The following is a 12,124-nucleotide window of genomic DNA, read 5'->3' on the forward strand; positions in this document are numbered from 1 at the left end:
AAAAAAAAAAAAAGAAAGAAAGAAAAGGAATGGTTGGTTTTATACTAGAAGAGGAAGTGTGGTTTACATGAGAGATTTCAGAATCAAATGTACTTGATTCTTCAAGACAATCTTCCTGTTATCTGGAGAGAAAAACGTGTTTCAGGACGGCATGGAAACAGATAAAAGTACACAGAGAATTACTTGTCTTATCTTGAATGATGAATAATTAATACATTTCCTTAAAACAGTCTAAACAAATGCCAAAGGGGGTTTGTTTTTCGTAGGAAAAGCTTGATTTCACTGTTGTAATCTAGCAGCATTGAACTTTCAAAATGATTTTTGTAGTTTCCTATGCTACATAAAGCGAAAACATGGAATAATGAAGAGCAAAATGTCTTTTCATTCCCAACTGTGACAGAAAACAAATAGCAAGATAACAAACTTAATTGTATCAATGATCACATTAAGTGTAACTGGTCTAACACCTTAACTTAAGAAGGTTGTCAGGTTGGATTTTTTTTTAAAAGTCAGACCCAAATACATGCTACCTACAGGTAATACTTAAAATATTAAAGCACTAATAGGTTAAGAGTAAAAGGATGGAAAAATATATACTATCCTAACACTAGTCAAAAGAAAGCTGGAGTGGCTATATTAAAAACAAAGTGACTTCACCAAAAAGACTATATCAGGGATAAAGAAAGTTACATCATAATAATGATGAAGGATACAGTTCATCCAGTGGAAAGAACAAACCTAAATTATGCTCTTAATACAGCTTCTAAGTATGTGAGTAAAAACCTGTTAGATCAATAAAGTAACAGACAAATCCACAATTATAATCAGATATTTCAACATATCTCTCGCAGAAAAGCAACAGGGTATAGATTATCTAAACAACATATCAACCTGCTTGATCTCATTTATACTTCGGGAACACTCTTCTCAAAGACAGTAAAATTCATCTTAGGTGGACAGGGGACACTTACCAGCATATACCATATACCATATTCTTGAGACTTGTTTTAGTCTCAATAAATGAGTAAATGGACTCAAGTCATACAAAGCATGTTTTTGACAAAAATGGAATTAAATTAGAAATCGATAACAGCTCACTATATAATATGTTGTCCAAAGGAGTAAAAATTTGAAAATGTATGAATACTATGATAATTGAAATTACATAATGTTTGAAAATTTCCTTTATGAGTCATAATTTTCTGTTATATCCTAAAGGGTAAACAATAACATATTTGCATTAAAACAAAATAATGTTTTTGTAGTAAGGAAAAAATTTTAAGCTATCTATATTGACTATACATTAAAGAGCAGAATAATTATTTCTGGTATATATTCGAATGTTTTAATCAATTTCTTAGCCAGTATCACCATATTTTTAAGGATTTTTTTTGACACAGTCTATTATTTTTAAATTTTGATAAAATTGTATGTAATCTTCAACGCTGGACTTTATGGTTAAGAAACTTGAAATTATAGCTACCTTCAAATGGCACTTCTCTGAACACCATACCTTTTAAATTGAGATATATACTCTGCATATACTAAGGTAATCAGAAGTCTTAGAATATATCCAATGAAATGGAAAATATCCTCATGAGTATTGTGAATATGGAATATTAGATTGCAAATATTTTAGCAGTTGATGTATTTTGCCTTCACAGTACATCTCTATTTTTTTTTGCCACTTAGTCTAGGAAGGGTACATTTATTTAAAAATTATTCCTAAAGCCAAACAAATTGGCTCAATTTGTGATACCTTTGAATGTTAAGCCAAATTTAGGTGTTACAGAAACATAAACCTTCTCAATTGCATTCCATTCTAACACAAATTGTAAATGTATCCAGTTAAAAATGGGAGCACCATCAAAAGACTACTGCCATAGCTGAAGAAATTCCTATGCAAAATTGAAGAATTTCAAAATTAAATCCTGTATATAATATGTTAGTTCATGACTTTATTCATTCAGTTTCTTCCTTAATTTGTAGGACTAAATCCCATTGTCTTTATGTTGGCAAGTTCTGATAACTGAAATTCTGTTGAATTTTTTTTTTTTTTCTTTGAGACGGAGTCTCGCTCTGTCGCCCAGGCTGGAGTGCAGTGGTACGATCTCAGCTCACTGCAAGCTCCGCCTCCCGGGTTCATGCCATTCTCCTGCCTCAGCCTTCCGAGTAGCTGGGACTACAGGCACCCGCCACCGCGCCCAGCTAATTTTTTGTATTTTCAGTAGAGACGGGGTTTCACCGTGGTCTGGATCTCCTGACCTTGTGATCCGCCCACCTCGGCCTCCCAAAGTGCTGGGATTACAGGCGTGAGCCACCGAGCCCAGCCTGAAATTCTGTTGAATTTCTATACTGAATAGGAGTGAGGATAGATGATATTGCTGTTTTGTGCCAAATCAACAGAATCTTAAACAACCAAAGGGTTAAAGAACAAATAAAAAGAGAATTTAGAAAACATTTTAGATAAATACAAATAAAAACACATGTTATTAAAGTTCATGAGATGCTTACTACTCAGGGAAAAATTTATAGCTCTACATGCCTATAAAAAGGAGGAAAGATGTCAAATCAGTGACCTAACTGTATACATTTAGGAATTAGAATATGAAAAACAGAAAAAAAAAAACAAAACCAAGAGAAGAAAGGAAATAATAAAGATAAAAGTGAGGTTAGATTAAATAGAAAATAGAAAAATAATAGAGAAAATTTACAAAATTAAAAGCTGGTTCTTTGAAAAGATAAAAAAAAGTGGCAAAACTGTAGCAGGACTGAACAAGAAAAAAGAGAAAACACCAAAATTACTAAAGTCAGAGCTGAAAGTGGAGACATTACTAAACTTACAAAAATGAAAATGATGATTGAAGAAAATTATAAACAATTGTATGTCAACAAAATAACCTAAATGGAAAGGAAAAATTCCTAGAAACACACAAACTATCACTGACTCAAGAAAAAATAGAAAATCTTAACAGGAGTGATGTCAGCAAGATAGCAGAATGGGACTTTCCAGCACTTAGCTCTCACAGAAACATCAATTTAAACTTCTATCTATGCATGAACAAACTTTCACAGGAGCTGAAGAATCCAAGTAGCTCACTTGGAGGGGATGGGAATGAAACAGCTAGTAGACAACTGTCTCTGAGACAGCACAAATGTTGGATTTAGCAAAGATCTGAAAGCAGCAATTTTAATTATGTTCAAAGAACTAAAACAAGCCATATGTAAAGAATTTAAAGAAGAGTATGACAATAATGTCCTGCCAGAGACTATCAACAGAGAGATGGAAATTATTACTGCAATGAAAGAACCAAGTAGAAATTCTGGACTTGAAAAGTACAATAACTGAAATGAAAAATTCACTAGAAGAACTCAATAGCAGATTTAACCTGAACAAAGAATTAGTGAACTTGAAAATAGGTCAATAAAATTATGCAGTCTGAAGAACAGAAAGAAAAACAGAAGGAATAAAAATGAAGAAAGCATCAGATACATGTAGTACACCATCAAGCAAACCAGAATACATATAAAAGGAGGGTCAGAAGGAAAAAAAAAAAGAAAAAATGCTTGAAAAATAATGGCCAAACTCTTTGTGAAGTTGATCACACACACACACACACACACACACCCCTACACTTACAAGAATGTAAATACACTTCAAGCGGGATAAACCCAGATATTAATACTTAATCAACATGTCTCAAGGAGAGCTACCCCAGAGTCAAATTGTCAGAAGCCAAGAACAAAGGGAAATCTTGAAAACAGCAAGGGAAACATTATTCATCATATAAACGAGATTCGCAACAGGACTATTGGCTGACTTCTCATCAGAAACAACAGAGACCAAAAGGCAGTGGGATGAGATTCAAAGTACTAAAAACAAACAAACAAAAACAAAAAACAAAACAAAACAAAAAAACAAATAAAACCCCACCAGTCAACCAAGAATTCTATATCCAGAATATTCTCTCTCAAAATATAGACAAAATAAAGAGAATTGCAGATAAGGACTGAAAGCCTTTGTTGCTAGCAGACTTTCCTAATAAGAAATATTAAAGTTCTTTAGGATGAAAGGTGATGGTCACTGGAATCCACACAAAGAACTAATGAGCACTGATTAAAGTCATCACATAGGTAAATAAAAGATAGTATACACTTTTACTTTTTTATTTTAACTGATTAAAGATAACTGCATAAAACCATAATTATACAATTGTATTATTTTGTTCATAATGTATAAAGTTGTAATTTGTGTCACATTCATCTTACTACGATAGCACAAAGGAAGGGAGCTATATTGGAGTAAACTTTCTGTATACTATTGATATTATTTTATTTATTTTGATTTTTAAAATTTTATTTCTAATTTTTTGTAGAGACAAGCTCTCACTATATTGCCCAGGCTGGTCGTGAACTCCTGGGCTCAGGCAATCCTTCCACCTCAGCCTCCCAGAGTGCTGGGATTACAGGTGTGAGCCACTATGCCTGACGACTATTGTTATTATTTTAGCAATAATCTCAATTAGATTTTTTTAAGCTAAGATATACATTAGTTCTTTTTAAAAGCTGAAAACAGATGGAAAACAAAAGGATGGAAAAAGATACAAATAGATACCATACAAATGGTGATCAAAAGGGAACAGGAATGGTTATACTACCATCAAACAAAACAGACTTTCAAAATGTTACTAGAGAAAAAGAGAGAGATTCATTTAATGATAAAAGGGCAAGTTAATCAGAAAAATATAACTACAATGAAAGCATATGCTCCTAAAAACAGGAGACTACATACATGAAAGGAAAACTGACAAAAGTGAAGGGAGAAAACGACAGCTCAACAATAGAAGCTGGAGATTTTAACACTCTATTCTCAATACATATAACAACTAGACAGGAAATCTGCAAGGATATAGAAGACTTAAACAACACTACAAACTAGTTTGTCTTAACTGATGGTTGGTTGAACACTCAACCAACAATAAAATACATACTCAACATGCAACATTTTCTAAACTAAACAATATACTAGACCTATATATGGCAAATCATAATATTTTTTAAAAGTAAGTCATGCTAAGTATATTCTCTGACCACAGTGAAAATAAAATTAGAAATCAAACACTGAGGAAATTTGGGAAATGCAAAAATATTTTGAAATTAGTCAACACATTGCTAAGTACCCCATGGATCAAAGAATAAATTATAAGAGAAATTAGGATGTATTTTTTATTTTACTTCTTAAAAATAGAGATGGGGGTCTCACTATGTTGACCAGGCTGGTCTCAAACTCCTGGCCTCAAGCAACCCTCCTATCTCGGCCTCCCAAAATGCTGGGATTACCGGCAGGAACCATCGCACCTTGCCTAGAATGTATTTTTAATAAAAACAAAATCCAAATTTTTGGAGCAGCTAAACATGTTTTTATTTTTAGCTTTAAATGCCTATAGTGCTAGAAAAGACTAAAGATGTAAAATCATTTGGTAGACTTCACCAGTGAAACCATGTAGTCTTCGGCTTTTCTTTGTTAGGAGGTATTAGATTACTATTCAGTCTCCTTACTGGTCATAGGTATATTCAGATTTTCTATTTCTTCATTATTGAGTCTTAGAAAGGTGTGCATTTCTAGAAACTTTTCCATTTTGTCTAGGTTATCAAATTTATTGGAATACCATTGTAAAAAGTACCCTTGAATAATGCTTTTTATTAGTATACAGTCGGTAGGAATGGAATGTTCCCTGTTTCATTTCTGATCCTAGTTATTTCAGTCTTTCTCTCTTAATCAATCTGCCTAATGGTTCTCAATTTTGTTGAGCTTTTCAAATAACCAACTCTTAATTTTACTAATTTTCTCTATTTTTTATTCTCTAATATGTTAATCTCAAGCCTAATATTTTCATTTCCTTCCTCCTACTAGCTTCAGATTTAGTTTCTTCTTCTTTTCTAGTTTCTAATGGCATAAAGTTAGGTTGCTGACTTGAAATCTTTCTTCTTTTTTAATGTAAACACTAACAGCTATAAAATTCCCTTAACACTGCTTTTGCTGCATCCCATAAATTTGGTATGTTGTGTTTTCATTTTCATTTACCTCATTTTCATTTGTTTTGATTTCTTCTTTGATCCACTAGAGTGTGCTTAATTTTCATATACTTGTGGATTTTACAGTTTTACTTATGCTATTGAATTCTAGTTTCAATATTTTAACATTATGACTTCTTCTGTGTCCTAAGACATAGTTTATCCTGGATAATAATCCACATGCAATTGAAGAAAATGTGCATTCTGCTATTGTTGAGTGGAAATGTTATGTATATATGTGTGTTAGGTCCAATTGGTTCAAGTCCCCTATTTCCTTATTTATCTTCTGTCCTGTTCTTCTACATATTATTAAAAGTAGTGTATTGAAGTCTCCTACTATTTTTGCATAGATGACTATTTCTTCCTTCAATTCTGTCAATGTTTCCTTCATACATTTTGGAGCTCAGGTGTTTAGTGTATATGTATTTGTAATTGATATATCTTCTTGGTAAGTTGACCCTTTTATTATATATTGTCTCTTCTAACCTTTTTAAACTTATAGTATATTTTGTCTGATATTAATATAGCCATGCCCACTCTTTTTAATTGCTGTTTGCATGCAATATCTTTTTTCATCTTTTCACTTTCTTTTTGTTTGTTTTTTAGACGGAGTCTCGCTCTGTCACCCAGGCTGGAGTGCAGTGACACGATCTCGGCTCACTGCCAGCTCCGCCTCCCAGGTTCACGCCATTCTCCTGCCTCAGCCTCCTAAGTAGCTGGGATTACAGGCGCCCGCCACCAAGCCCGGCTAAGTTTTTGTATTTTCAGTAGAGACGGGGTTTCTCCATGTTGGTCAGGCTGGTCTAAAACTCCTGACCTCAGGTGATCTGCCTGCCTCGGCCTCCCAAAGTGCTGGGATTACAGGCGTGAGCCACTGCGCCCGGCCCATCTTTTCACTTTCAAACTATGTGTGTCCTTAGATCTAAAGTGACTTTCTTATAGATAGCATTTAGTTGGATTTCATTCATTTATCGTCTGCCAGTCTATGTCTTTTGATTGCCAAGTTTGATCCATTTACATTTAAAGTAACTATTGATAAGGAATGACTTATTTTTGCCATGTTGTTTTTTTCTGTATGTATTATAGTTCACCCAGTCCCACATTTCTTTTCTTACTGCCTTCCTCTGTGTTGATTTTCTATAATAACACATTTAAATTTCTTTTTTATTCATTGTATTTTTGTTATTTTCTTAACGGCTGCTGTAGGGTTTATTATATACATCTTAGAATCAGCTTCAGAATAATACTAACTTGATCCCAGTGAGATATATAAATGTTATTTATATAGCTGTAATCTATCCTACGTTTTAATTCTATTATTGTTCTACATTATTATGTCTACACATGCTACAGACTCAAAAATACATTATTACACTTATTCTGTATAGGTTTATGTCTATTAAGGATGGAATAGAGCATATATATATTTATATGGTATTTTTAATATATAGCTTTTTATTTACTATTTCTACTTCTTTTTATTTGTTCCTGTGAATTCTAGTTACTATCGTTTATCATTTCTTTACTCCAATACAACTCTGCTGTCATTTACTTCCTTTATGCTGCTATTGTCAAATATATTACATTTCCATGTCATATGGCCAATAATACAATTATGTACATATTGTATTATACAATTGCTTTTTAAATCTATTAAGAGAAAAAGTAAAAGAAATGTGCATTTATGCTGCCTTTTATAATTACCATTTTGTGTGTGTGAGAGACAGAGTCTCACTTTGCTGCCCAGGCTGGAGTGAAGTGGCATGATCTCAGCTCACTGTAACCTCTGCCTCCTGGTTTCAAGCGATTCTCTTGCCTCACCTTCCGAGTAGTTGGGACTACAGGTGCATGCACCATGCCCAGATAATTTTTGTGTTTTTAGTAGAGATGGGGTTTTGCCATGTTGGCCAGGCTGGTCTTGAACTCCCAACCACAGGCAATCTGCCCGCCTTAGCCTCTCAAAGTGCTGAGATTCCAGGCGTGAGCCACTGTGCCTGGCTATAATTACCTTTAATTATAAATATTAATTTTGTTCTTTTTAAAAATGTGATTTTAAATTTTCATGTGTTTTACTTGCTTTCAACATTAATAACTTTTTTTTTTTTTTTTTTACAATTTCTCATATGGCAGATCTGGGAGGGCTTTGTTTCACCTTTTTTTTGAAGGCAGCATTACTAGAAATAAGATCATGGTTGACAAAGCTTTTGTCCTTTGAGTACTTTGAATGTATCATCCCACTGCCTTCATCCCCTCCATTGTTTCTGATGAGAAGTTTGCTGTTAATCTATTGGGGTACCCTTGTGGCACATTGTTTTTCTCTTACAGCTTTCAACATTTTCTTTCACTTTTAACATTTTTATTATGATGTGTCTGTTTGTGGACATGTTTGCATTCATTCTGTTCACAGTTTGTTGAGATGCTTGTGAGTGTAGATTAATGTTTGTTCAACAAATTGTGGATGTTTTTAGCCATTATTTCTTTGAATCTTTTTGTGCTTCTCTTTCTCCTCACCTTATGGTATTCCCATTACATGTACATTGGTGTACTGAAAGGCGTCCTGAATTTCTCTGAGGCTCTGTTTATATTTCTTTGTTCTATTTTCTCATCCTATTTCTTCATTTTCTTATTCTATTTTCTAATAGGAAGATGGAATTGAGGTTGCATAATTTCTATTGATCTATTTGAAAGTTTTCTAATTCTTCTGCCAGCTCAAACTTATTTAGCCCTTCTAATTATTTTTTTATATTGGTTATTATAGTCTTCAACTCCAGAATTTACATTTGGTTCATCTTATGATTTCCTTTATTGATATTCTTTATTTGATGAGACATTATCTTTATATTTTCCCTTACTGCTGTGAAGATATATATAATGGCTACCTTGAAGTTTTTGTCTTTTAAATCTGATATCTGTTCCCTGTCAAAGGCCATTTCTGTTGCCTGCTTTTTTCCTGTTTATAAGTTGAACATTTCAGTTTCTTTGTAGGTCTTACAATTTCTTGTTGATAAGTGGACATATTAGGTAACATACTATAGCCATTCTGGATAATGATTCCCTGTCCCCTTCTTCAGAGTGGTTTTTGTTGTTGTTCTTCAGAGTGGTTTTGTTTGTTTTGTTTTGTTGTTATTTGTTTTCTGTTTTGACTAAGCTATTTTAGTGAAATAGTTTGCAGTGGGAAGCATTTTGTTGTTCTTCAGAGGGTGCAGCCTTGGACATAAGCAGAGTTACCCGTAGTTGTTTTGTGTTTTCACTAAGCTATTTTAGTGAAATAGCTTGCAGTGGGAAGCATTTTGTTGCTCTTCAGAGGGTACAGCCTTGGACATACACAGAGTATACCCTGGTATGGTTTTAAACAGGAGTCTCTTTGACCATCTTTCCCTGATCTCTCTGTTAAGATGTTTGTCTCCTTTGGTATTATTTCTAGCCCACTAGGCTCCACTGGCTTCTGTCCGATCACTCTACTGTTCTCAACAAGTCCTTAGAGCATTAATTACTAAGCAGTTTGGTAGAATTTAAGCCAAGCAGGGCTAGTTTTTGAGGCCAGTCTTTTTTTTTTTTTTTTTTTTTTTTGAGACGGAGTCTCGCTCTGTCGCCCAGGCTGGAGTGCAGTGGCGCGATCTCGGCTCACTGCAAGCTCCGCCTCCCGGGTTCACGCCATTCTCCTGCCTCAGCCTCTCCGAGTAACTGGGACTACAGGCGCCCGCCACCACGCCCGGCTCATTTTTTGTATTTTTAGTAGAGACGGGGTTTCACCGTGGTCTCGATCTCCTGACCTCGTGATCCGCCCGCCTCGGCCTCCCAAAGTGCTGGGATTACAGCGTGAGCCACCGCGCCCGGCGAGGCCAGTCTTTAAGGTTTCTTTTCACCTTAGGAGGGCTCCTTAGCTGTGTCTTCCCCTGGAATTATCTGATTAACTAGCTGATTTACGGTTCATGTTGTTTTTAATTAAGGGAAGTTTTGACACTGATTCAAATAAATTCCATTCTTCTCGAGAGAGCTTCAGAGCTCTATTCTTATAGACCGTCTCTCCCTCTGGACAAAATCTCTGAACCACCATTCTGGGCAATGGGCTGGGTGGTAGCCATTTTGTTTCTCTTGTTGTGAAACCTCTGCCTTACAAGTGAGCTGAGGCAAAGGCAATCAGGGCCCGAATCTGAGTTCACTGTGCCTGGGTAGAGCTTCCAAACTATGGGTGGGAGCAGGGGAAGCAATGGAGCCCCAAGCCTCTTAGTTGCATCACCAGGAATTTAGCCTCTTCAACTGAGAGGAGGTGGGAATGAGAATCCCTGGAAGCCTGACCCTCCTGTTGTTATAAAACTTGATTGAGAGCTGGAGCCGCATAATCTTGGCAGCATCCACCCAGTGTGAAGCTTCCATCAAACTGAGCTATGAAGACAAGAAGAGAGTGGGCTGTGTCTTAAATACCACGAATTCTCACTGCTCTTACCAAGTTTTAGTAGACTTTGTTGTTAGACATTTCATTCTCTGTATACTGTTTACACTCTTTTAGACCTCAAATAGTAAGGTTTTTACAATAGTTTTTGGGGTTTTTTTTTTTGCCACTTTTACTTGTCTTGCTGATAAATGAGCCTGCAGAGTCTCCCTATCCTGTTATCCAGAAGTGGAACTTCATACAGTCATCTAACAATCGTTTAGCATTTTCTGTCGTCTCATTTTGGAGAATCATAGATGTGGCAGAAATACATATTCTTGAAGAAAAAAATGTCTCCCTTACAGGTACTGTGGTTTTAATAGGGTGTGGGATAAGTACATGACAACATGCATGGGATAGACGCTCTGCTCTCCGCAGATCTGTGCTTTTGAGTTACAGAACCTAGAAGAATATATTGACTATTCTTAGTCTTAATATATGACAATCAAGGTGTATCATTTAAGATTAAATTTGGTTGTGAGTAAAATAGTAAAACTGCACCAAATTAAAGTGGATAAAACAAGATAAGATTAATTTCTCTGTCACAAAATATGGATGTAAGCCTGATATTGTGGCCTTGCTCCAAACCAATCATGAATTCTTCCACTGCTGGCATCAGAATGGTATAAGCTCTCAGGCTTACACAGAACTGGGAAAAATTGTAAAGAATTTCTGGATATCCTTCACCCAGATTTCTCAAGTATTAATATATTAAGCCAGCTGTGTTTTAAGAGAGGTTTCTAGAACTGCCAAAATATTCACTTACATCCTACTGGCCCTAAGTTATGTCACATGACAACATCTTGGAAACATAAATGCGGTCCTTACTCTAAATAGTCATAGCCAACTGTTAATAAAAATTACTAGTTCTATAATCCTGGACTCTAATCTATAAAAACAGACTCTGACCCGCTGGGGAATCCAAGGAGAAAGTTTCACTTTCAGCAATTACAAATAACCACAGTGAAACCCTAGAGACCACACTTGTGCAGAAGACTTAGAAATGGAATGGTATCCTAGAAATTAGAACACACAGGTCTCTCATCCCCCATACTGCAAACTGGATTATCATAATACCCTATAAAAGGATGACAGAAGGCCAGGCGCGGTGGCTCACGCCTGTAATCCCAGCACTTTGGGAGGCCGAGACGGGCAGATCACGAGGTCAGGAGATCGAGACCATCCTGGCTAACACGGTGAAACCCCGTCTCTACTAAAAAAAAAAAAATATATATATATATAAAATTAGCCGGGCATGGTGGCGGGTGCCTGTAGTCGCAGCTACTCAGGAGGCTGAGGCAGGAAAATGGCGTGAACCCGGGAGGCGGAGCTTTCAGTGAGCCGAGATCACGCCACTGCACTCCAGCCTGGGCGAGAGAGTGAACTCTGTCTCAAAAAGAAAAGGATGACAGAAATCTTCTGTCCAGTTTTTTTTTGGGGAATCTATGAACATTCAAAATATTATCTATTGACGGCTGGGTGAGATGTCTCACACCTGTAATCCCAGCACTTTGGGGTCTGAGGCGGGCTGATCACTTGAGGTTAGGAGTTCATGACCAGCCTGGCCAACATGCTGAAAGCTGTCTCTACTAAAAATACAAAAACCAGCTGGGCGTG

Source organism: Nomascus leucogenys, chromosome 17 (assembly GCF_006542625.1).
Source record: "Nomascus leucogenys isolate Asia chromosome 17, Asia_NLE_v1, whole genome shotgun sequence".
NCBI classification, from domain to species: Eukaryota; Metazoa; Chordata; class Mammalia; order Primates; family Hylobatidae; genus Nomascus; species Nomascus leucogenys.